Source organism: Osmia lignaria, chromosome 7 (assembly GCF_051020975.1).
Source record: "Osmia lignaria lignaria isolate PbOS001 chromosome 7, iyOsmLign1, whole genome shotgun sequence".
Taxonomy (NCBI): domain Eukaryota; kingdom Metazoa; phylum Arthropoda; class Insecta; order Hymenoptera; family Megachilidae; genus Osmia; species Osmia lignaria.
In genome coordinates, this window is record NC_135038.1 from 7173355 (window position 1) to 7200728 (window position 27374).

Here is a 27374-nt window from a genome sequence, read left to right on the forward strand (position 1 = left end):
ACCGACCTTCTATAATGTTTCATCAGTTGCATAACACAACTGATACCTTGTTTTTTAATAACCACTGAATTGTTAGAAACAATTAACCGGATCTTGTTCCCATAACACGTGCCTCGTAACAGTATTCGTGTTATCGTGTTGTTTCAGGATGTTTATTTCCCACTTTGTTTCACACGTGTCACAGTGGAAACATTATATGACCGTGTTAGGTCGAATTAGGATAGTTTTCTGACAAGATGCGAAAAGTTTCGAATTTCGAAGGAAACTGAAGACACTAATGAACACGAATTTCCCCAACTTTTCGTTGCATTAACATCAACGATTCCGTTTTATATGATAACGATGCATTACTATGGAAATTAGTCCGAACGTCCGTTCTTATGTTTTCTGATGTTCAACTTTTCGAAATGTTATTCATATCAATGTAGAATATTCTATAATGAGTGGAGTATTTATTTATCTGATGGAATATAAAAGTGAAATATTTTACATTCCTTTAGAATAAAAAATTGTTCTTTAAATTATTGATTGCCGCAAAGGGTTATCAATTACTGATATCTAAAATATAGAATAATTGAAATGGGATGAAAAGAAAAATTCTGAATAAAGGTATTATTTTATTAATAATTCAAGGTAGAAATTGATAAGCTTTAATTTACAATTTAACTCCTATTATTAAGGGTATGAATAATTAATTTTCACATTTAAGTTTTTTAATTGTTACCTTGTATTATTAGTGTAATTCAAAGTTTGGCATCAAATTATAAAATATCAAACGAAATTAATTAAATCTATATTAATATTTCTCTTTGTTTGTTTGTTTCAGGTAAGAGACATCGATCAGCTACTTCGAATTCCTCGCAGTTTCATCCATTTTATTCTTCTTCGGTGAGTCAATCGATATTTTTATTAATGGCAAAAGTTTAAATTGCTCCCGGACACTGTATAATGGTTATATTAGTGAAATGCGACCAACTATTCCGTCAAGGCAAACGCCATTACCCTGTTGACCTTAATAATATACTTATGATAGTGATTTATGCAGACACAGGGACACCATGTTATACGTGATCGATTTTTCACGTTGACTATTGTAGATCGAATCATTTGTTTTTTTAAGATCAATGAGATTATATTATTGACGCGACACGCGAACTCGTTTCAAAGAGATAGTTTATTCTTGATAAACATTTAATGTCGCGTTTCAACCTAGAGTTAAAACGTTATTAAGTGAATTTTATTTAGTTTCCTAGGATTCAAAAGCAAAATATGAAATAAGCTTTGAAATATGAATTTTTAATTTATTAGGCCGTTGCATATCAAATGAATGATTCTTGAACATAGTGTCTAATGCAATTTGATGACATAAAAGTATCTCAAAATAACACTTACGACACATCAATTTAAAGCTTACAGTTTAACGAACATAGCTACATAAAGGTTTCACCAATATTCTTAATACAAAAGTACTGATTCTTTATTGACACAAACGATGAATCAACCAATTCACAGTTTAGTATCCTCGTACTCAATTATTCATTGCAACGAAGAATCAGTTATTTTACATTAAGATAATTGATGAAACATCTGTGTAACTATTTTTATCAAGCTTTAAACTGTAAATTGGTGTATCGTAAGAGCAATTTTATGATACTTTTATGTGATGAAATCGTGTCAGAATATTTTGAATGCAATTATAATCATTTCAAATGTTCTAAGTTAGTCACACATTTCATTTACAATAATTTAGTTTTACTTTTGAAAATAAAACTTGTTTTAAAAATTTTTTAATACTTTTGACCAAAACGTGCAAAACCGTAAACGAACGGTAACAGTATTACATACACGTTGAATATCGGATAAACGTGTTTGGAACGAATATTCGAAATCTATGGTTCTGAACGACAATATAGTTTCAATTTCGTTGCTTTAATTATACGTTTTCATATTGCTGACCATACACAGTAAAAATTTGAATTCTTGCTTGATTCATCGTATCTCGTTTATTGGTGAATCTTTTATCTTGCACAGGTGAATGTTAAACAGAAACGCGAGTTTGATTAATTAATGAACAATCTGGTATACACGAAATCGTATTAAACATAGCTTATATTAATTAAAATCACCATTAATAATTTAATTTACATTTACCAATCTTGAGTTCTTAATTTTTTTCAAATTTCTTTTGCGCCAGGTTTAATAAACATATTCATTGTAGAAGTTTAAAGAATTTTCAATAATTTTAAAAGAAAGATGAAACTTTTAGATAGTTTGAACTTCAGACTGCTGTTTTTAATAAAAAGAAAATAAAGAGTTCCGTTATTTCGTGTACTTGACGAATTTATAAAGTTTTATAAAAATTGGATGCAAAGTAAAATATGAAAAGTTTCCTCGCGTTGTACAAACGTATTGTGATGAAAACATGAAAGTTTCCGAAACTTTGGGCTATTTATTCGAACAATAATGTTAACGTTTCAACTTGTTTGTTTTCGGTAAATGAAACGTTTCGAGAAAAGCATTCCATGAAATTTTTAATGAATCAATGATAAAAGTAACATCCTTTGTTCCACGAAGATAATAATCGATTCTGATCGCGACTGTGACCTCAATTTATGGTTCACTTGCATAAAAAAAGAATTGTCGATTAGATGGAACGATCGTGTGGAGATAAAAAAATAGAGTCAAGGGAATTGTGTTCCCGATTGCTGATATTGTGTTGTAGACTAGAAATAGAAAACTGATCGTGTAGATAGGTGATTCGATGAAAATTCAGTTTATTGTTGGCAATTTGTTGAAAAAGCTGTTGTAATTAAAATATCGTTTCAGATATAATTGTTTGGTAGGATATTGGAAGTAGGTTGAAACAAAATTTTATTGTTATTCATCAAATACTTGAGCTTGGTGTTAAAAAATATTTTTCTAAGATTCCATGGGAAACTTTTCAAAGTTCCAAAATTATAATTTAGTGGCAAGATCATTGATTAAATTATTTTTCCAATTTTTGCATTATACAGTAATTTAAAAATGGCACTCAAAGTGCCATTAGAAAAAATCTCTAAATTTCTACGAATAATTATAAATAATTCTTTTTTTCAAATGCTTTATTAAATTCGATTTTAATCGATCCTGATGGTTCATGTCATTTGGATGCAAGGGAAATGAAGTTTCGTTGCAGAGGCTTGATTAGAAAAACCACCATGTAAACGGGCCTAGTGGCAGAGGGAGGAAATGTCCTCGGGGAAAAAAGAGGTACGCCGGAAGGTAAACTGACCAACGTGGCTGGGAATAAAATACAGGAAATAAAAGAAATGGGCTTTTCGATTGCGAACATTGTGGCGGATAGTATGAGGTCGCTGGACAGCCACGAATTCGGACGAATCAGAATAAAGCTGATCCGATTTCGAATCAACCTGATTCACTGTGCTCGAAACCGGTCATCCGATCGATCTATACCGGCCAAATTTCATTGAGAATCGATTCGTTGCGTTACCAATCAGCAATTTTACTGGTCCTTCTTTTGTACCCTGTGTTTAATTATTTTTAATGGGACAGAAATTGTAATTTAATGCTGATTTCTAGCTAACAATTTCATCTTAATAAAATGAATTTTTGAATCTTTGAAAATTTTTGCTGATTACAAATAAAATTAGAAATATTAATACTGTAAACTATTAATTAAATCTCAAAAAGTAACTAAATTTTATTTAAAAAATCCTAGATATTGTAATTAATATAGAGGTTCTTAATGATTATTATAACTTTTAATTATCAATTTACAATAAAATTAGAAATCAAAAATAAGGTGAAAGGTAGAAAATCTATAACTATAAAAGAACACAGGTCTTGTTTCATTTGCCTTTGAAAAAGGCAGTTCAATTTGATTTTCTTTCTACTTAAAAGCCTCTCTGCAATAAAATTAACCTGGACAAAGGAAAATGATTTAACAACCTCTTCACTTTTACTTAGAATAAAATTATTCTTCTCTAATCCTAAAAAATTTCTTTTCAAATACTTCCATGCACTTTATCAATTGTACGTCTATTAACAAAAGGGGTGTGGAATCAAAAAATTCCTTTGAAACATATGTCATTTTAAAAAAGGATTTAATCATCGTGGCGCACGAGGAAAAGAGATTTTTCTAAGCGAAACAGATGAAAATCCAGTTCGATATTAAATATTCACGGGCGGTTTTATCTACCCTCCGGGATACAGTGCTTTTATGAATGTCCCTGTTTAAGCTACACTTTTCAGATTTGTATAGTGTCGAATTATTTTGCTCTTTTTCGCCACGTTCCAACTTTTTTACAACTTCCTTCCACCCGTTGCCCCATCCAGTTCATCAAATTCCTTGCCGATTTTTCACGGTTACGAATTTACGAGCCGAACTCTCTCACGTTTTGTTGCATATATGATTGTTTTACGAGGAAATAAGTCAAACACGAATCGCGTTTCCGTTTCAGTCAAATGTTCACGAGATTCTATCTGTTTTTTTTTTTTTTTTTTTTTTTAACAAAAAGTTTTTGCTCGACTTGGCAGAAATAGAAGTTGCATGAGTTATTACAAAGTTTAGGACACATACGAATTTTTGTTCGAATAAAAGGTTTACTTCAACAATTCAACAATTGTTAATACGTTAATGACAGACGATACAAATTAATTTTGGACAGAATTAAATAAAAATATTATTTTTATTTAATAAATTGAAAATGAATTACAGTTATCCTGTGATCTATAAAGATGGAGGATTGACGATCTTTCTTTTAATCGAGTATTTTAAAATTAATGTAGTTATTAGGTCCATATTGTTCATTAAAGTATAAATTGGTTCTGCTCCACCAGTGATCGTGGCTTAATTCATTGAACGAGCTTAAATGCAACTCTCGTCGATGTAAGTGTTAGTCTTTCAGCGTCCACTCGCGGGGATTTCAAAGCTAATTAACTGAAATCATTATCCGATGAGGCTATTCTCAAACACGCTGATTATCCGACCGTTTAATCGGCTTCCGGCGAACGTGCTGAAAACCCAGAACAAATCAACTTCCTCTTGTTTTTGATTTCGCGCTCTTATCGCATTTCATTGAAATCGAGCGGTCAGATTTTTCTTTCTCCACAGAATTTCTATACATATTGGAAAGATAATATTTTTAGATGTAGGAAATGGAAATAAAAAAGCAGCCTTCGTTCGTTAAAATATATACATTAGAAATTTTAACACTGAATTTTATGTGATTTTTAATTACGATAATTAGTAGTCTACTTCTCGTTTCATATTTTAATATTTTCTATTTAAGAAGCTGCTGAATATTAAAGTTGATATTTCACCAAGTGAGAAAAATAGAAATAACAGAATTAAAAAGACCATCTCTGAAAGATGAAACTTAAAACGATCGACAGAGTCTGGTTGCAATTAGCATCGTTGAAAGGGACACTTTGCACCAGCTACGTAAGTTTTCCACGCGAAATTAAGCCGTCCCTCAAACTGAACGTGCACGGGCATCCATAAAATTCATAAAGCGTGCCGTAAAACGGAAGAGTCGCATTAAAGCCGGCGTTACCGTGTTTCAGAGAACGTTCCCTCGCTCACTTTTAATTAGCCCCGCTCCGCCCAGCCTGAATACAATTTTAGTCGATAAAAAATAATCCTGCCAATCAAACACCACTGAAATTAACCGGCAGACACTAAACGTCGACGAGGATTCCCGGTGAAAATTCGAAAATAAGTTTTCTGGATGGCGATCCATTCCAATGCTCTATCATGATAAAAAAATTCGTATTTATGACTCATTATTTTTGAATTTTATGCTTTTTGTTATAGATAATAAAAAATTAGTAACTTTTCAAAATTAAAAAGAAATCTTGTAACGAAGGGTTAACTGATGCGAGGATCGTCTGAAATTTTGTCGAATCGAATAATTGATGGTAGATAATTATTTAATTAGTGATTCATGGCTGTTAAAGTTAAAATTGAAGCTAAACTCAATTTTCAACGGTACGCGAAATACGACCATTTAATTTTGTCACATTTCAACTGTAAATTATGCGAGGAACGTGACTCGATATTGGAAGACAAGGGGTTGAAATAATTACAAGGGAAGAATAATGTTCGATGAAAAGGCAGTGAGCGAAATCAGTGGTGTTGTAAACGGATAACCAGTCTACGATTGATCGAAACTGCAAATCCAATCGTTGGGTAGACAAATTATGCGACTGGTTAGAGCGCGCTTAGCTTGCCTTCAGTTTCGCTCAATCTGTCTTTCGTGAGTTTCTCGCAAACCTGGCCACATTGGCCACAAAATCGATTGCGATAAACCGGTTAACGATTACACGATCGTGGTTACAGGTTCACGAGAGCGAATCGCTACCTCGAGATCGTTGATTCCTTTGCTTTTCAGTAAGAGTTAACGGTGAAGTAACTGGAAATGAATCGAAGAAATTGATTGATTGTTAACTTAGTTCTTTAGAAATTTAATCATTTTTTATCCGGAAAAATCGTGTTTAATTTGATTGATTTTCTTTTGCAATTCTATAAATATCCGGAGTCATCAAAGTCAACATTATATAATGCAAAGTAATCAAAATTTTTTATTGAAAAGTAAACATTTTTGCAATTTTCAAACTGGGTAATTTTTGTCTAAAATTGTTTTTTTTTTTCAATCTACTGGAAATGCGCAGTACCTGTTGTAGTATTTAATTTACTGTTTCAATTTCGTTGTGGTTTACTCCAAACGTGGTACAGGTTTTTTTTTATAGAATTTTTTTGTTCAGTTATATAGAATTGAATTTCTCAGAATTTGTGTCTGTTAGGCAGAATTTTGTCCTTTTATTTGTTTAACCTAGTACGGTCGTGAAACTCTTTTTCTGTTTCACTGTTGGAGTTATTAAATATTTCTATTTTGTCGTTGGTTGAGATTTTTATTTAAATATCTAACGATAGCATCATTATTTTTTTTTAACAAACAGTTCTTTTGAAGATTGCAAAAATATCAGTACTTTAATTAATCATAAATTTTCATACATCTTTTCTAAAAATCATAATTCATGCAATTTCATTTATATTTTTCTTCTTTGCAATAAACTACAACCTCTGGAATTCAGTTTTAATTCGTCTCGTTATTTACGTACGTGGCTGAGATGATTTTTGCGATAAACGATGCAAATATTTGTCCCCAATTGGAACGAGCTCGATAGTAAACAGCTGGTTCAATAACCACCGCAATATAATGAATCTTCACGCCCGTCTTAATCATGATTTGTTCTGCAATCATTTCCTGCTAAAAATGATTGTCACGAGAATGTTGCCAGTAATTTGCATCCATTTAACCAATGTTCTTTTAGAATTTTTTAAAACGAATTTATTTAAGATGTAAATTATTGTATTATATTTTGCTTATTTATCTTTTCTTCGTTAAAATTATTATAAATCCTAATGCAAAAAAATGAGTTGAACTACTAATTAGAATTATTCTCAAAAGTCATAATTGCATTCATTTTTTGTGTGTTCTAAATAGTTTTATTTGAACAAGGAATAAAGTCATCGTACCAGAAATCGAGGACAGTTACTGTCTGGCCATATCTCAGTGGAATTTAGCTCGTTAAATATTTGATGAGTATATTGGGAGCCAGTGTAATGACTTCTATCACAGAAAAGTTTGAACATCTTCGTACATTTAATTGCTTTGCTAAGAGGATTTCCACGTAGTATCTGATCTATTTCTTAAGGAAACACCATTCGTCGTTGGTCTAACTAGATTTGGTACAACTGTTGGAAACAAGAACAGCAAGATAATAATTTTCTAGACCAATTTTCAGGAAACATTGTTTAGTATGGAAAATACTCGATGAGTTTTCTTTTATTATTCACAATATTTGCGAAGTACAAATTTTAATTAATAATTTTTGGCCATTTAATCTTCCAAATTAAGAAATTGATGGATAAACCTAACAATAAATTCTTAATTCTATTATTATTTTTACTACAATTTTTCTATTAAAAATTTGATCTCGTTGAGATTACAGTAGACTCTCGTTATATTGCCGCGACTAGGGTTGCAGCTGTCAAATTTTGCAAGCTTCCAAACTTTCAATTAGAGGGGAAAATAAAAATAAAAATGCACCATTTTCTTAGACAATGATGATCAAAGACTAGCAGAAGATCAAATCGCTCACATGGCAATATAACGAGAGTCTACTATATATCAATAATGTTCCAATACAAATTTTTATTATTTGTTATGATTTATAATTTAAAATAAAAATACTAATAAATGCTAAATACACTTGATTTCGATAGAGCAGGAATTTCAGTTTCAAAGTATTTTTTATACCTATAATTACGTTTGAAATTACAGCTATGTTTAGTTAGGTTTCCTCTCGAATTTTAAAAGAGGAAATTCGACCTCGATGTTCACGTTTCAGAGGATCCAGGATACCAAGCACTCGACGTTCTAAAAAATTCTCCACGACATGGATGGTTGCAACTCAAAGCAACCAAAACTTGGTAAATTTCTGATATTCGAACATCAGCGTCCTGATACCACCGCTAAAGTATCATTAAAGATTCAAACAAACCTACCTCTAGCTCTGAATATTAAAAACAAAAATGTAAAGAGTAACAAATATTAAAATACTTTGAAAGAAACAAATTTCTAAGAATATTGAAACAGAGGAGCATTCACAGCATTCCTTTGTGAAATGAATTTTTCCAGCATAGTAGAGTGAGGAAATTCGAAAGTGGCACCTTTCAATTCCTACATTTTGCTTCTCCTTCGAAAATAATGTTTCCACCCCATCGACATTCTTTTCAAATTGATATCTCTCCAAACTTTCTAAACGTCAAAGCAGATGAATTGCTGTTCAAGAGTTATTTAAATCAACAGAGAATATTAATTTTTTATCCAGTAAAGGGGTCGAACAACGTTTCATTAAATTTTTCCAATTACCACACTGCACGCGACGTATAATTGCGGGAGTGCATGTGCAACCGTGAGCGGTGGATCGTGTTCCCTTTTATTTTTCTATTTTTTTTTTTTCCACAATGACGTAATTAACACATTCGAGGGCCTAAACGAGCGGAAATCCGGTCGCTCGCGACAGGGTAATTTTTCAAACGCGAGGTCGTGTTTCCATCGCGCGATTCATCGGTGGAGAACGTTTATCGTTTCTTCTCACGGACACGACAGATTTACACGCTTCGAAACGTACGCATCAGCAAATCACGAATGACATCCACTCAATATTCTCTTTTGAAAATTTGCAAACAACTCGTTCGTGATTGATCTTCGAATCAAGTCGATATTCACTCGAAGTGGTAAATTGAAATGAAATTAACTGAGAAATTAATTGAGAAGAAAAGGCAACAGTAAAAAAATTTCATTTAACGCGCTATATTTTTGGTAATATTTTAGTAAATCGAAGGGTTAGAAAGTGGTCCCTTTTAGACCTCCCCTTAGCAGATTTAATAAACTAATATTAGAGAATTTTTAAGTTATTTTAAGTTAAAAATTATTAAATTTATGACACTTGGAGAAACTAATAATTTTAATTAGGGAATATTTTGTAATCTATTTTAACAAATTAATTGCGATTAAATTTTGAGGATATTAGTTTGGATAAAAATTGCTAATAGCAAATAAATATTTTAGTGAAAAATATATTTATCCCTCGAAATTCTAGCGGATAGTCCTTAATTCCTTTCAATTAGTAAAACGCTCGGCTCGGTTTAATTTGCACGAACGAGTCCTTCGCTTTTAGCCTTGGATTCCAGTTTCATATCTCCCTCTAACTGAATTAGCAATTGTTCTGTGCGAAGCGCATTGAATCCACCGCGGCTGAAAGCGAACCGGCCTGTTTCAGCCCTTCCTTCCGCTCGCAATTCTATACTCGCCATTGCAACTTTTCTTCTCCTACTGTTTCATAGGTGATTTGTCCAACTTTTAATCTGAATTTTTCTTGGATTCATAATATCCAGTTACACTGGTGACGCAACTTATTTGAAAGGGGACGTTTTTTATTGTTACATTAGGAAATGAAAAAATTTCGGTGCATTTTGTTAATTAAAAATGAAATCTTAATTTGTCTTTCTTTTTATTTAGTCAAGATAGAAATAAGAGTTTACAAAAATGAATTTGATTTGAAAATGAAAAAGTTAATTAAAAATTATTGGAAATTTAATAAAATTAAAATTAAAATCTTAAAATATCCATTGATTCCAATAATTTTTAACTTTTTTATTTAGGTACTTAAGAAATCCTAAAGACCAGTATTAAGTATCTCATTGATTAAAATAATCAATTTCCTTATAATTATATGTATTTTTAAGAACAATGCTTATCTTCCTTTCTATATTTTTCAATATCGTTGTTCCAAAGAAAATCTTGGTTAAATGATGCATGGGCAGAAAATTTCGAACAAACTTGAGATATCCTGGATTGTATACTCAATTGTGAATGGATGAGTTGGAGTTTAAAGGTGCTTTTTGGATGGCTTTAAAACGATTTCCGGGGATTCCTTGAGGCGGCGCGTTTCAAGTAGTTGCTAAGTTGTAAATCCGATTTCCGAGCAGTTAGTAGGATATAAATTTTCCTTTCTGGAAATTCTTTGAATCGTTGAATTGGTCGAACAGTTTTGTTCCTCGTAAATTTCACCTTGTTCTGAACATTTTACTTTCGAAGATCGTTCTGGTTTATGTGAAATAATTCTGAATTTTTATTTCAATTTTCCAAATATTCCCTCTACCTTGATGATTGGATCGTTTAATAAATCAAATAAACGTGATAAAATTGAATTTTTAAAATAATTTTATTATCATATTAAATTGATAAAAATAATATCGATATTTTGAAATTTAATGCATGGAATAATAATTTTAAATATTTTGAAATTAATTTTGAAATAATTATACTTTTGATAGTATTATATATCTTGAAATAGTTTATTTTTGTACAAAATCGCTTCGTAGGATTTCGTTTCTGTAGAAATCTCAGATAGAAAAATTGCATTATTCCGGTTAAAGCGATTTCACGGTTACATAAGATTTTTCAAAACTCCCAAATTTCAAAGTCTCGCGAGAAAAATAAGATCTTCAGTCTTTTCTACAAAAGGATTTACAGCCCAGTGAATTACATTCTGCGGGTTGGAAAAGGATTTTTCTCCTACATCTTTATCCTATGATCCCGATTACAATTCTGACAATGAGACAACAGAAAGCAGACAATTTTCGTTGGAAAAATTGATCAGTTTTAAAAGTAAAAATTATTAATCTTAATTTAATCCAAATTGAAAGAGACATAGAAAGAACAAAAATAAAATGTCCAACAACTATAGCTACAAAATTGTAATTTATGTTTCTGCTGAAATGTAAAACGTTTAAATTATTCCATTGTTATTTCACAAAGAATTTCCAGTGATTTGGCGTCGAAAGGGATAAAATTCGTTAATCTTGACAATCCATCGGTGGAAAAAAAATAAAAAAATAAAAACAGCGACCGTCGGCGTAAAGTGCACGTAGTAGTAAAGCAATCAATTTTCGGCGAAGCTTCGGTATTTCATTGAAACAATGAAAATCGAGTTAAAGGTAACGCGCACGTTCGCGCTTTAGGGATTGCCGTTTACGTGTCCCATCGGGGGAAAAACGAAAAAATAACTGGTAGCCCTGATTCTGTAAAAGTTTCACGTGTAAATCCTTCCCCGCGTGAAACCGAACTAAATCCTGACGGCTCAGCCGGCAAAGCCGTGCAAACTAAATTATGAATGTTCCCTCTATTTCTCATTAAACAATTCCAAGGAATAATTAAGCCGGATCTTTACGATTTTCACGAAATATCATTATCAAATTTTCTGTTATTTCTAATTGAATTTGCAGGCAATATTTCTTATTCGTTTTGGTTTCAATTTTCAGTAAAATGTAATTATTAGAAGTACTGATATTTGTTTTGAATAAATATATCAATAATTAATAGATATGTTGTAATTTGGTAAGATTTGAATTGCAGATATTTTGAAAAATTAATATTTTCATTTTTAAAACTTAATTATTATCACAAATAACTAAGTTCCATATTTATTATAATATCTTTTAAGTAATTTAAGATAAATAATTTTTATTCGTGTAAAAATTAAATTATTTTCATTGTTTAAGACTATGTATCATGATTAATTCGGATAATCAAGATTGCACTGTATTTTCATTAACGAAATGTAGGAAGTGATAAACGTGAACAAGTAGAAGTATTAAAGATTTCATTGTCGCTAGAAGGGGCTTTAAATTGGCCCTCACGTAGAGCGAGTTTAATTACAAATCCCTCATATTAGAAGCGGTCGATACAAAGGGCTATTGCGGAGGGCAAATAGCCAGAGGCTTCTTTTCGACCTCGAATCGTAGTTTCCGGTTCCATTCACAACAGGCTGCGTTATTTAAATTCAAATGCGAAAGGGTGGTCCAGGCAACTGGTGGATGCTATCAATGACACAAAAGGATTCTAAATTATCGATATCTGATTGCGACCCTTTATCCTGTCGTCAAAATGCATGAATGATTTTAAACTCTTGACGTTTCATCGGCTCGATTTCTATTTCTATTTATTCGAGAATTTTTTTTGACATTCCGTTGAATGAAGTTTTTGGTGTACTTTTGAAATAGAGAAGAAAAACACGATCGATGGGTTATCATTTCAACGAAATATCAGGCTCTTGAATGTTAATATAATGATTGACAAATTGAAAAACAAAATAATTTTTTATTCGTGGAAATTAATTTATTGCTTATAAACATTAATATTTTTAAAAATTTATTTTTCTTCCAGTTACCAGTCTTTTCATATATTCAGAATTAATTAAAACCTTAATAAATTAATCACAGCTGTTAATTCTTCGTGTACCACAAATTGAGTTTATAAATTCATCAATGCTTCGTGAATTTCATTTCCCGATAATTTCGTATTCAGATTCTTCCCTTTAGCGCACAATCGACGCTCAATTAACGAGTCAATCGCGTAACTAACACCAGTCGGCGGAGCAAAGGCTTCGATCACCCTCTGGTAATAAACTAGCCTTAATTTAGGGCGGTTAATATGCACGAGACGTGCTTCAGCAGGACGTGCATCTTTCGTAACTTAGGCGGAGGAACTTTGGTGCCCTTATGGGAGACGGGCGCAAGATTACAGGACTATGGGAAAGCGTTATTTAGCTCGCTCTGTAATTACAACCAGTCTCGTGAGCTTTCTGTCCTGCTTTGTATACGTGTGTGTACTGTGTGTTTTGCACAGCTTTTGTCGTGATTTACATCGCTACTGTCCCGTTGAAGGATTACGGAACAGATGTTTCGTGTGACAAGGAGGTTCTAGTTTTAATAATTTAAACTTTCATCGTTACTATCGTAAACTTTCTAAAATTTCTTTCGTTCATTTATCGGATTCGTACAGTTTAGCTTAGATTGCGAATTATGACTGACAGAAGTTTCTGCTGGTAATAAATTCCGAAGAATGATAAGCATTCTTCTGACTCTCTGTCCTCGTTTGGTGTCATCTTCTCTAGGCAGAATTTTCGCGAACCAGGTCAATGTTTCGCGGCGGTGCGAACTGGATCGAACGTCGCGTCCCAGGAATGCTGGCACATCGCCCAGAAACGTATTATCTCCCGTCGACTGAGGTTCAGCGGCATCGCTACGGCACTGCCAGCGGAATCATCGCGAACACCACGCTCGATTTCCGGGATAGGAAATTTCACGACTTCCCGGCTAACGGTGGTACACGCGCCGGGGTTGTCGTTTAGGGTGTGCTTTTATCAACATTCGTTCGCTCGACACGAATTTTTCACGAATATCCCCGGGAAAGCTGGGAAAATTTATCGAGGTTACTTCGAACAATCTTTGGAACATTCGTATCAATGAAATATAAGACTTATGGTCCATTCATGTTATTTTTTAAGTAGTATCGTTTCAGATTCGCAAAAATAAGTTTTGCAGATTAAAAAGTTAATTTTTTACCAAATTTTAACTCGGCTGAAATCTGAAATGTTTAATTAGAAAATTTAGAAATTTTTTCTCCGAAGTATCTTTGAATAAAAATTGTCTGTTCAAGTGGATAAAAACTAATGGTCTGTCAAACAGAAGATTGGAAAAAATCTCCGCGATCACGCTTCTTTTCTCCATTTCCAATCAATCAATGTTAAAGTAAAAACTCGGTTGGACCGTCGAATTCAGCAGATCCTAGGTTGGATCGATTACGAACAGAGCGCCACTTCACCGAGTAAACTTTGAACGATCGTTCAGAGTGACACTAGTCGAGTAGCCATCGAATAATTTTTCGTAATTGAATCCTATTGGCCAAGAATTATAAGGGTCCTCGAGTGTTGACAGGAGCCGTTGCTGAAACTCGACGTCCTTTTTGCACTGTCAAATGCAACCAGGGTGGAGTTTGCCGCGAAACGAAAGGACGATATGACCCCCCACGTTCGACATAGATTGATGAGTATTCGTGAATTGCGTGTTCCGATTCCACACGAACGATCATCACGGCGTCATGTTGCGTTCGATTGCATGCAATTCCCAGATGAAATTTTTCACCGTGACTCGATGTATCCTCCCTGATATCAGTCAGTAATTTTGTCTTTTTAGATTTCTATTCAAAATATTTTCCTTGTTTTCTTTTTTTTTTTATGGTGGTTAGATGTGTTAAAGTAATATAAACATGTTTTCCATTTCAATTTTTTATTCAGATCATTGCATTTATTTACATAGTTCAATTCTTTTTTTATTTAGTTGCATTGAAAAATAACATTTAAAGAAAAGATCTAAAATTTAGAAAATAAAAATTAAAATAGAGTAATACATATTCTATAAACAAATTGTGTTTTATTATTACAAAAGTATTTATTTTTGTTTTTGTTTTATGCATTTATTTTTGTCTGATAATATTTCATTCCTTAATTAAAGGTTTTCCTTAGAAAGGCTACTAATTAATTCATTAATTACGACGGTCTGATCTTTCGAAACTGGAGTTTGCCTAACAGCTTAAACTATCACACCGTCTACATCGCTGTCTGATCAATCATTAAAACGAATCGACTGTATCGTCTTAGCGTAACGGGTAATTAATTTTGCCTCAGCTTTAGCATGTCACTTACGCTGCTCGAAACCTCGATGCAAATGTGAGTCGATCGTTGCTTTAAACAAGTTCGACGTCAGATGGTACGACGAGGCTTCAGCTAGGTTTTGGTTAGGTCTCCAAGTTTATCCAAGCCGAAAACTCCTTTACTTACTAATGAGAAGCTAAAACGAAGAAATGATGGAGATTACGGTAGAAGGCATTTTGTGTCTTTTGAATAATTAAATGATTTTGGTCGTGAAATTTATATTTCAAGAAGTGGGAGATTTTTAATAATATTCATCATTAATCATGTCATTTTATTCTCAATAAGGCCTATAAAAACCCATGTCTGACAAAAAATCGTCTTATACTACTTAGTCCTCTTTAAAATTCTCTTTTCTAGTATCTCAAATTTCTAAATTTCAAATTAAAAATCCAAGTCCAAGAAAATATTATATTAAGTCCCTTTAATGTGCCATACCACTTTACACAGATTTGCATTAAATATTTTTTGAATTTTAAATAAATTTCACTTGTCTTGCTCATTTTGAATAATTAAAAGATAATCAGTGAAAAATTCAAAGAGAAGGAACAATTTACAAATAAAACAATATACCAGTCATCTTCTTTTATATTCAGATTGCTTTTTTATTTCTTATGAAATCTTTTTATCCTCGTCCCCTCATTAGACAGCGAAGGGCTGAATCTGTTCATTAAGTTGAAGAACAGAAGCGAAGTCGGTAATAACGACATGTCTCGAAAGATTATCAGATTTTCTATTATGTTCCTATAATATCGCTTGTCTGTTGGTTAATTGACTATCTCTCGCTATTGATGTTGCCTGATCGATTACGCCTTGTAATTCATGCATACGTTACAATGATGTAATCTATCCTTAATTACGCTGGTAATTAATATACTCAGAACAGAAATTGGTTTGATACAATTTTCTTCCGTGCTTCACAATATTTAATATATCCGTATTTATGGAAATATTTGCAAGCTGTTACAAATTAAACCCATCGATCTTTTCCGAGTGTAATATTCCTCATCAAACTTTTCAATATTGGAAGGTGAATTAACTTGCAGTTACCAATTCTACAAAATTAAATTGTTCAATTCTGCATTTGAAAAATTTAATATTTGCAATATTAATATCAAGAATAATGATTTTATTAAATATTAATTTTCTTCAAATGCAATATTGATATTTTTAATATTATCCTCCAATTCAAAACTTAATATTTCAATGTTGAAAGCATCATTTGTTTAACGCTTTTTCAATTTTATATTATACCGATTTATGGTAATCCGAATTGATGTATCCATTGTTATTTGTCCCAATTGTTTCCATCCCCTGGAAATTAATTTCCAACGAAAAGATTCGAGCAATTATTTAATTCGCTTTTACAGCAACATCGTACGTGTTTTGCATTGAAAACAGCAATCCATTTAATTCCCGTTGAAGCGTTATCGATGCAAAACGATATTAAATGTTTCGTTTCAACAGTTTCGAAAGGAGTGATCGTGTTTTTTTCCCTCTCTCATTTACGAAAATGCTTTCGCCCTGTTCTGTTTACCTGGCGTCAATCAGGAATTGAATTTAGGATATTTCAACGAAAGGATCGTACACTGGCTACTCGTACGCGTAAACATGATTTGCATAAAACGATTTCGTAGCGAACTTTCATCATTACAGGGTCAATTGGCTTGGGTTTTAATTAAAAGTTTCGACGAAGAGAACAAGCGATTCCGCGCGCTTGCCGTTGATTATAATCGATCATCTTTGATCATTGCATTGAAATTCAAGCTGCTACTACTTTCTCTGACAAAAGTTTCTTATTTTTCGATTCTCTGTTTAATTTTTTCCTCTCTATATTGCGTGACTCGATGAGAAATAATTCTATCCCAGAAATTCAAAGAAGAATTAATTTTTTCCCCTTAGAAAAGAAACTGGAGTTAATTTGAAACTTTGATTTCTCATTTACCGTTCCCTTAATAATTTCATTGCTATTTAAATCATAGGAAATCCGAAAGGAATGAAAATTTTACTGAATAACGTAATAAAATGAAATTTCTCGTGACAAGTATTAACTCGGTAAATTCACATGAAATCTCTTTCGCTGTACTGGAAAAACGTTCGGTTTCGAAGAATGGAAGGTGGAAAAAAATTATTGTCAATAGAGAGGCAATGCTCGAGGAAGAGAATACTAGAGGAAGGGGAGGAAAAAATGGGGAAAGAGGGAAAAGATTACAGTGTCCTGGGGTGAAATGGAGAAAACGAGGACGATGCTTGACAGAGATCGTACGACGAGAGAAACGGATGCATGCAACGCGAGAGTAGTCGAGATTTATGGATTTCGAAGCGAGTTCCTGAACCCGTCCGTACACCGAATAATACCCGACACTGTCCAATTGATCCGGACAGCCGCTGAATTCGTCCACGTAAATTCTCGTCGTGGTAGTATTTTTTTTTTTTCACCTCTTCTCACCCTACGTCCTCCGTTTGCCACCAAAATGGACCTCGTTTCATGTGACAAGCCGGTGTAAACTACGGTGCGGTGGAACCGGTGACGTACAGGCAGACAGTTCCATTAATACTGTTCTACAGAGCTTGTTTGGAATTAATCACAAGACTCCAACCTGGATTGATTTTCTTGGCTTTCTTATCATTTGTGATGAATTTTTTGGGGGTGGGTTGTTTAGTTGGTTGATGAATTTTCTTTGTGCTTGGGTAATAGGTATGGTGATTGCTCTGGGAGTAATTAGAGGAAATTCTGACAATGAGTTGCATTAGTGTTATGTTAATTTCATGAGATGGGAAATTTAACTTAAACTTAATTTAATTTGATTTAATTTTAACTTAACTTTGATTCAACTTAACTTCGATTTCACTTTGACTTAACTGTGGGTCACCTTTGACTTAAATTTGTCTTAGCTTTAATTTAACTTTAATTTCTGGGGGGTAATTATTTCTTACTTAGTGCCACCATTTTATTTAACTACCTTTTTACCAGTGGAAATATTTAGAATGTCATTAAAATAGTAAATTAAAATTTTTGTTGTTAATTTTGATTACAGTATGTCAGTATTAATTAAGTATTCCAGTGCTAAATGAATCTCCTCAGAATAATTAATTACATTCTCCATTAATTTGATGTAATGACAGAACTTTTTTACAAAACTTGAAATTTAATAACTTTTAATGTTACTTGTTTCTAAATATACTATTAAGTTAATCGATGAAACGAGGCTCTAATTGCTTTTAATTAACGTCGAGGGGGGAAAAAGGAAAGAAAGGTTACGCGAATTTCTCAGCAACGTATCATCTTTCATTAGGCTCATCAATTTCATTTAGTTGGTTGCACGGTGCTCGTTAGTCTTTTATTTCCCCGCTCTTTTTTCCCCATAATTCTCATCGCTCGCAACGTGTTCTCATTTTCCCGGTGTATCGTCAGCAATTTCTCCTGTCCCGTTTCCTTTCTTTTATTTTTTTCCCCTTCGTTTTCTTCGTTGCTAGCAGCCTCACTCAGCTCACGTCCTTCATCGTGTACGATTTTTGCGCCGGTCCATAATCTGACATTTTCCTTCCCGAAAAATCATGCTGGAAAAATGAAGAGAAAAAACATATACCGACGTCCCTGGAATCCGCAACGTGATCCTCGGTGTCTCTCATGAAGTTGCTGGAGGTTTTAATTAAATTCTGTAGTCAGCAGTTAGAGATGTTTTAATTTGAATTTATTTGGATGTGTAAATTGTCAAATTTATGGCAAATTAACTTTCGTTAAATTTGGAGTGTTTTCAGGAATTTTCATTTACTTTTTTTTAACATTATCATTTTTTATAACAGTGGAGTAATATTATCCATCAAAAATTTTTGCAATTTTTACAATTTTCTTTTTGACATTATTTAAAATTTTTGCTTGTAATTTCAGCTTTAATCATAATTTTCTCTTCGCTCAGAAGTTCATTAAAATCCAATAATTAGCTATCACGTTAAGCTGATATCGAATAAAAAATTGATGTCCAAAACCATCATTTGCTGTAAAAATATTGGTGAACAAAAATTACAAATTTTGTTTCAAAAACCAATAGCTACATCAAAAAGACATAATTAATCTTCAATATTTTCTATCTACTCCTTCTCACAACTGACAGAATACTCTGTTTCTATTTATTCTTCTTTTCAACTTAACCCGTTATACCTTGGTTTTCCTTTATCTCCCCGGGATTTTTCCGCAAGCTTCACGGAAAAGCTATGGGTCTATTCGAACTGAGATGGGTTTGAAGGGGAATTGTTTCGCGTCGGAACTTTCCCCACGACAAAACCAACGAACTTTGGTAAGGATCAGTTAATTAATGCTCTCTGCCACGACGAAAATTGGAACATCAACACGTTGAAAATCCCAGAGGAATCGATGAATCAACCTTTTACGACTCGAAGGAAATTTTTGTAATAAACAAAAATGAATTTTCCATTCATTTAACTTAATTGATTCCGGAATCAAGTGTTAATCAAAGTAACGATGTCTTAGAGAATATTAAATTTAAATCAACTGTGTTATTATAATATTTTTCTATTATAATTATTATAATAATTTTACTAATAATTCTACTATAATTCATTGCTGTTTTAATATTTCTCTTTTTTAATGAAAAGAAATAAGAACACTGTTTAATTACAAGTGAAATGAGCAAAAGGTATAATATTCTAGAGCTGATTTTCACGTGTGCCAGCAAAGCTGTAGAAAGAAACCCGAAATGAAATAAGTCACCATTGTGTATCCCAGCTTTGCCTTAACAAAAATTTCATTTTCACACGTCGAATCTGGATTTACACCTATCTGAAAGAATAAATCTCTTTCCACGATTCGCTGGCCCGGGTTCAAAGATCGTATAAAATGATAGAGAGGGACAGTGTTAGAAATTGTGCTTGGAAAAGGTTTACGATGCAGTTGTGAAACGTATCTATGCTAGAATTCAATAATTCTTTAGTCAATTTCGACCATTACCTTTCAATCAGTGTTAGTTCCAAGTTTAGCAATTCTTCTACACTTCATTTTTATTTTATATATATATTTTTTTTAATTATTTTATACGTATAAAAGTTGCCAGTGATTTTATAAATGTTTTTAATACATTAGTTGTTTAACTTGGCACATAATGATATGGTTTATTAACACTTTTGTAAATTAATTTTTTCAGTAATTTTAATTTTTGATTTAATCTACTTCCACAGTTTGAAAAGTGAAAAATATTTTCCTATTTTAGAAATTTATTAAAATGAAAATTGAATATTATTAAAGATGTTCAATATTATATAAAACGAAATATTTAAAAAATATCTATACAAATTTCATGCAGCAGATTTACATCATATGCAACGAAGGGTTAATTGTTTGATTATCATACATATGTCCGACTAATCGTAGACTCGTTTCACTTAAATTTCTGCATTGTTAACCGCAAGAGTTATAATCGTGGTGGTTTTAAAGATTTCGACAATGCGTATGTGTTACAATAAAAAACAATAATCATTCTACTCTGTAGTATCTTTTAAATGAGAAAAGGAAGCGGAAAAAAAATTGCGAACCGCTTTGAAAGCCGTGGTAAAACGTTTCTCCGTTAACGCCGCCGGCAACTTTGGTTCTTGTGTGTAGTTTTTTCTGCTCCCTTTCCGGCTTTCCTCAGGTTTTCCGCTTGAAAACCGTTTTGAAAATGGAGATACAAGCTTGACGAGGATTTCACGCGTTGAGATTTCGAAGTTTCCTCGAAAGTTTGCTAATTTTTTACATTTGTTTCACTCGTCTGTTCCTCGAAAACTCTTTAATTAAACTTCTTTCATTTCCTCTTTTTTGCCGAAACTTCGGTAATTTTCAAAAGTACATAATTTTTTAAAAACAGCGACAAAATATTCATGTTACAACTTCTTCTGAATAATTTCTTGTTTGGCTTCTTACGGTTGCCGTTCCCTCGCTCGTTTCTTTTACCCTGCTGCAACAATGCTTGAAATTCAGGAAGTTTTGCGCGACAAATACAAAGCACGAAATGGAACATGAACATGTAACATTCTCGAGTTACCAAACTCTTTATTTTATCGTTCAAGTTTCTTATTCTGTGTAACTTTTCAAGTCAACGACCAATTAATTATTCAGTAGTTTCATATTTGATATTTGTGTATTCGAGTGAAACACTTTCTTAAGATAAATTTATTGCACCTTGGAACTTAGAGCTCATTTAATAGCAGTTATCTTCTTAACACCTTTCATTTGTGGGTTACCAATGATCTATAAGAGATAGGAGAAACTAATGAACCACTTTAAATATTTTGGAAATGTTTTTAAATTAATTTTTATAAAGGAAATGGGATTAAATAATTATTTTATATTACTGTGATTTATAATAATAAATAATTTTTATGCAGAGTGTTATAATTTGCAATGTTTCAATTTTTATTTTAAAAGGAATTGTATTATTAACATAATTTTTTTTTTGTTGCAGGTAAGGAAGCATGGAAATTGCTGTTCGACTAAATCCAGAAGAATTTCATGAACGTTGTCTAATTTGCACGAGCAATTGGCGTCGAATAACGAGCTGCAGGGTATGTAATTATCGATTGTTAATTACCGATGGCCATTATCAGGTGCTAATTACTCGGCAAATAAATGGAAAAGCAACATTACGTCAGGTGAATTGATCACAAAGAAATGTAACACAGTGTTGCATATCAAGTGGCATGTTTCAATGATTAATAAGCACCATTTTCGGATAATTAACACAATATGAAGGTAGAGTAATTAGCATATACTAGCAATAGATCGTAATGGGAATATTTTATCAACATAGTACAATGTGAAAAGTATGAATTGGAGAAAACATTTTAATTCAATCATTGTTGGAAAATAATTATTATTTGAATAATTAGATTCTGAACAATTAAGATAAAATTAATAACACAAATATTAACTGTATTAAAAATTAATTTCCTTAATTTAAATAATGTTCAAATTTTCAAAAACTTAAGATTTCTTTGCAAACCTAAAATTCCTAAAAAATTTAAATTGACAGAATTATTATATATCGATCATCGTCGATCGGTGTTGTTAATCTCGTTGTCAGCATCGAAGCCCTTAACTAATTGCTCTCTTAATTGCTGTTTGATTTATTTCTGTCCCGATTCACGTCTCGATACCGGATTTCCGTCGAAATTCTCGATCGAGTCAGCTTCTAGTCGTCGTTACCGATTAAACGCTGCTATCTCGCATCGGATGACAAATGAAGGGTAGCAGTATAATCCGGATAACGAGGCTACAGAATGCTCGACTACCTTGTGACTTGATCGATGAAAATTTCGGCGATGGTGGTAATCATGGACAGCCATGTCGGAAGAAACATTAACACGCTCTGATTCACTATTGATTGCGTAACATCGTTTTCATACACACATAGAACAGACTGTGAGTAAAAATATCTACCGCAAAACGCTTTGTGTCGGGGACAGAAGACTCCCTTTAAAAAGAAAAATTCAATCATTCATTGTACAACGTGTGAAAATGTACACGTGTTGATAAAAGAACAGGAATGTGTATTGTTTTATGGTATTTTTTAATTTAGGTTTTGAAAAGGGTCCTTTGATTTTATGTAATAAAATTCTGGGGCTTTGTTGGTAAAATTAAAATCAGATGATGTGCAAAAGATGTGCAATAAAGTATTGATTATAATTAGACATTGAAATTTCTAATTAAAGAATTTTTATAAATGGGGAAAAATTTGGAAAATGAGGGTAGAAATTAATTTTTAAAGTTAGCAAAGATTCTACTAATTTTCAGCTTTAATTAATACTTCTAAATTATTTAACAGTTGGAAAAGAAAGTTTTATTTTTACTTGATCGAGAATATTGAAAAGGGAAGTGATTTTACAAATGGATAACCTTGCTCGATTTTCTGCAATTTTTCCAAAAATTCGAATAAAATTGATTGCGAACTGCGGAGTAACGTTTACTTTCCTCTTTTTCATTCGTAACTTTTATTTGAACGAAATTTTTATTGCCTAACCGCTAGGAATAAACAACGTATCGATTTGACAGAGGAAAGCTACTACTATCCATTGAGTGATTTATGTTTTGAAATAGATATTTACATTCACTTTCCCGTTCCTGAAAAAATAAAATACAAAGACCATTGTGCGATATGAATGGCAATCGATTCACAATCAGTGGTATACGATTCATTTTTATTTTGTTCACACCGTTCCCTTTTTTCATTTTTCATAAAATTTGATCAATGATGCTCAAAGAATAAATGTTCAATATGAAATATTTTTCATCAAGTACCTTTGCAGAATTTTATTAATTTTCTTGATCATGTATTCATATTTCAAATATTCTAAAATACATATTCATTTGTTTTATTTATGCAAATAGGAAATAATTAAATTCCAAGTTACTAAAAAAAAATTTTATCAGTTCTTATTTTTATAACATTTCATATTTTTCGTCGTATAATTTTGCAACGGTGCATTAGGGATTATCGACAGTAGATTGAATTTTAATTAATGCAGAGATGACATTTGAGGCGTGCATCGGTTATGCAATAGAGAATGTACGATCTGTCGAAAGGTCACTGGATAGAAGAGCGTTTACTTGGTACAGAATTGCAAACAAGTTCTGATATGCAACAGATACCAAGTGTTAATTCATTTAAAAAAAAAAGAAAAAGAAAATGAAAATGGTAACTTGCAACATCAAATGCAATATTATTGAAATAAAAGGAATGTAGGTAAATGACAATCACAAATTTTACAATTTTCCATTTATTAACAATTTAACGTTTAACAATTTGCAATGCAAAATAAAAATGAAAACCACTATAATTGAATTGAATTTTTAAAAAATCTTTTACCAAGGAGCCATTATAGTGCCTTATAATATCTAAATGATTTATTTTAAAAAATTATTTAAATTAATATCAAAATCAAATGCAGAAATTTTCTATTACTTTCAACCCAACAGCTCTCGATATAAAATAAGAGTTTAAACCACTATAGTGTCTCCTCGCATGGAAAAGATTAATCTTGAAGGTAAGATGACATAATAAAGATGTAAGGGATTAAGGTGTGATCGTGATCGATGGCGTTAAAATTCGCTTAAGCCGTCGAATAAAAGTATACAGGAACAGACGTGAGTTATACGTGGTGAGGTGACTCGAGTTACCTGGTTGGCTCAGTTGAAATCAACAGGTAGCTCTTGCCAGGGGCGTACCTTCGGGAATAGTTCGCGGAGTGTTCAGAAATCGAGGTTGCTTCCTGCATACCGGAACGCATCGCGGATACGTTCACCTTCGGGTAGCATTATTGAATTTCCTACCGTTTTTGGGGAGATCCGGCTTTGCACGCGATGTAGACGTCGATCGATCCCCAAGAGGACGTGGTGCATTTAGTGTTTCGTGGTGAAGACGTGAAATTTTCGGCTATCCTGAAACGGAAAGGGATTCTTTCCTTCACGCTTCCACAGGATGCTCTACGTTCGGAATAAATAAAATTCATCCTCGATCAGTGTTAGATATATTTTTCTTTTAAAAAATGAAATTTCTTTTCTTTTTAAAATACACAGTCATGTGGGTGATATTTATTATTTCTCGTTTCACAACCTCGTTTAATTAAAAATAATCATTTTTACTCAACAAAAAAAGATCAGGAAAATCTTAGAATTTTTAATTATTATTTCAATTTATGATTTGTGAAAGAGGTGTCCGATTCGAAGTCGTAAAATAATGAAAATTCACCCTCGATCAGTGTTAGATATATTTTTCTTTCAAAAAAATGAAATTTCTTTTCTTTTTAAAATTCACAATAATTTATTAGATATTTATTATTTCTAATTTCACAGCCTCGTTTTGCTAAAAATAGATTATTTTTACTCATTAAAAAAAGAAGGAAAATCTTAGAATTTTGAATCATTTTCATTTGACTATCTGTGAAAGAAGTGTCCTATTCGAAATCGCGATATAATTGCGGTCCAATAATGAACTGGCGTCTTTGAGACGTTCTCGCGGCGTAAATAACCCTTTAACGACGTGCCGTTTCGCAACAACGAGGACACGTCGATCGTATCCAGAATAGAGACAATGGTTTTCCAATTTTCTTGGTCGGTTTTCCGGAGCTCGGTTTCATCGCACGCGCGCACCTATTTTCTGCGAGCGAATCGAAGGAACAGCATCTGGTCACAGCAGTTGCCTTTTATGGACACAGACTCGTCCAAAGATAGAGAAAGAGTATTATGTAGAATTCACGATGCGCCTTCGAAAGACTCGATATTGATTCTTCTGATTGGCTCGCCATCGAATCGCTAACAATATGTTGCTTTTCAAACCGTCTCTTGTTAGGAAATTTCTCACATAATGGAGCAGATGGCACACAATAATTGGAAGGAATTATTCTAACTTTGTAATTCTAACAGTATGGTACATTGAAAATTTTGTTGAGATTACAAAGTGTTAATTAAGTAAGGGTTCATGGTAAAAGTGGTACAGAGAAGGGAGTTGTAACTTTTCTCTTTTCAGGTGTTTCATCGCTTTAATTTCATAAAAACTTTAAAAATTGCTTTAGGGTCTTTGAGAATGAAAGGCAAAAGTTAATTCTTCTTTGACATGGTAATTAAAAATTAATTATTACGATACTTTATACTTGAAGTGAGTCTTTCGGAATTTCTTATTTTTATTTAATTTTATAAATGTCACACTTTGTGTTCATAGAGATTCATTAGCATAAAAATACTTTGATAATTTTAATACTTAATTTAACCCTTAAAAGATATTAATCTAAAGTTAAACAAAAGAGTTTCATATATATCACTGGAATCATTTTTAAAAGGAATAGTGTAAAATATAGAAAATTAAAATAATGTGAGATACAGAATTTAATTAAAATTGGAGCTCTCTCCAGGGTTCGCTGTTTTGGGTTCTCTCCATGGTCCGTCCACCTAAAAAATTATGAAAAATTAAAAAATAACACCAGGTTATTTCCAAATTATCAGTGCCATAAAATAAATTAAATATTCATTAATTCTTTCGAAATAAAAATATAATAATTAATTAAATATTAAATGAAATATTCTACCATATATAAATGAAAAACGAAAATCATTAGTACTTTACAGTGTTTGATACCAACTTTTATTCTCAACCATTTCCACGAAATTCCATTCGCGTTTTCTAAACGGTCATGTAAAACGTAGTTCTCTTCTACGTTATCGTCGTTGTTCGAGTACGATTTCATCGGCGTCGAAAGTGTCCCGTTTAATCGACGAATCGAACGACGAGATTGAAGTGAGGCAAGCAAAACTAGAACCATTTAATGTTTCCCCGTAGCAAGGGAATAAATCCAAGTTAGAGATGCGCTTGTGTGTCAGTTGATTCGCGAACTGCAAACACGTAGCGTGATCCGCGTACTGGCGCGGCACCTCGTAAATCTGGATTCGACCCGTCGCGTCGCGACGCTTGGATCCATAGGATTTCTCCTGCGCGATTATCATGGTGAACGAATCGCGTCTGTCATTCTTTCCTTTCCTCCTTCCCGACATATCGATGGCTTATTGCAACAATCTTCCGTGTATTTTGAATACTACGTGTTTCTACTTCTTCCTGTGTTTTCATAGGTAGATTTAGATTTTGGCAAGCTAAGAAAAACTTTCTCCAATAGTTAATTTTTATAAACTTTCTATTTTCTACCTTATAACAAAAGGGGCTCCAGCCCCGGGTTTCACTTTCCAAAGAACCCCGCTATAAGCCTTCTATTTATTATATAAAGAAATATTAAATTTCATTTAATTTCATTTGGAATAAATTTTAATTTTTGAATTAAATTTATCAACCAACCCTCGAAGAGGTTTGATAGTCTCAGGGCCCCAAAAATGTTAATTCGTTACTGATTGTTAGTATTATAATAATATTTTTCTTTCAGTTATATGGGAATCTAATTTGAGGCACTGTTAGCTCTATAAATTCATTTTAATAAAATTTTGAAGGAAAATTGTTTAAAATTGAGTTTCGTTGTAAGATGAATAGGGAATAAATTTTTCCAATGAATTTCACAGTGGATCGTTTGATTAATCGTCGAATTAACTTTCTTTCTCTGTGGTTGGAAAACAGAATTCAACCACAGTATCCCCTGTTTGTCGTACGAGGCGACTAAAAGGGGTTGTTATGCATAGGGTTAAACACTTTCCAGCCCTACATCGAGAATGGGGTTGTTACTGGTTTTCGTGATTGGTATTCAATCTTGCTAAACTGAAG

At 32.5% G+C, this 27374-nt stretch overlaps 1 protein-coding gene across 7 annotated transcripts in view; it reads left to right on the forward strand.

Moving 5' to 3' along the window:
- LOC117604530 (furin-like protease 1) overlaps window positions 1-27374 on the forward strand; it is a 169347-nt gene that overhangs the window by 54314 nt on the left and 87659 nt on the right. The window contains exons 2-3 of one of the 7 annotated variants that reach the window (XM_034324699.2): window positions 827-888; window positions 21585-21684. The exons of 5 other annotated variants lie outside the window; for them this stretch is intronic. The gene's annotated coding sequence lies outside the window, so the exon portion shown is untranslated. The remainder of the gene's footprint in view (window positions 1-826; window positions 889-21584; window positions 21685-27374) is intronic. One more of the 7 variants, XM_034324700.2, reaches the window with a different exon arrangement.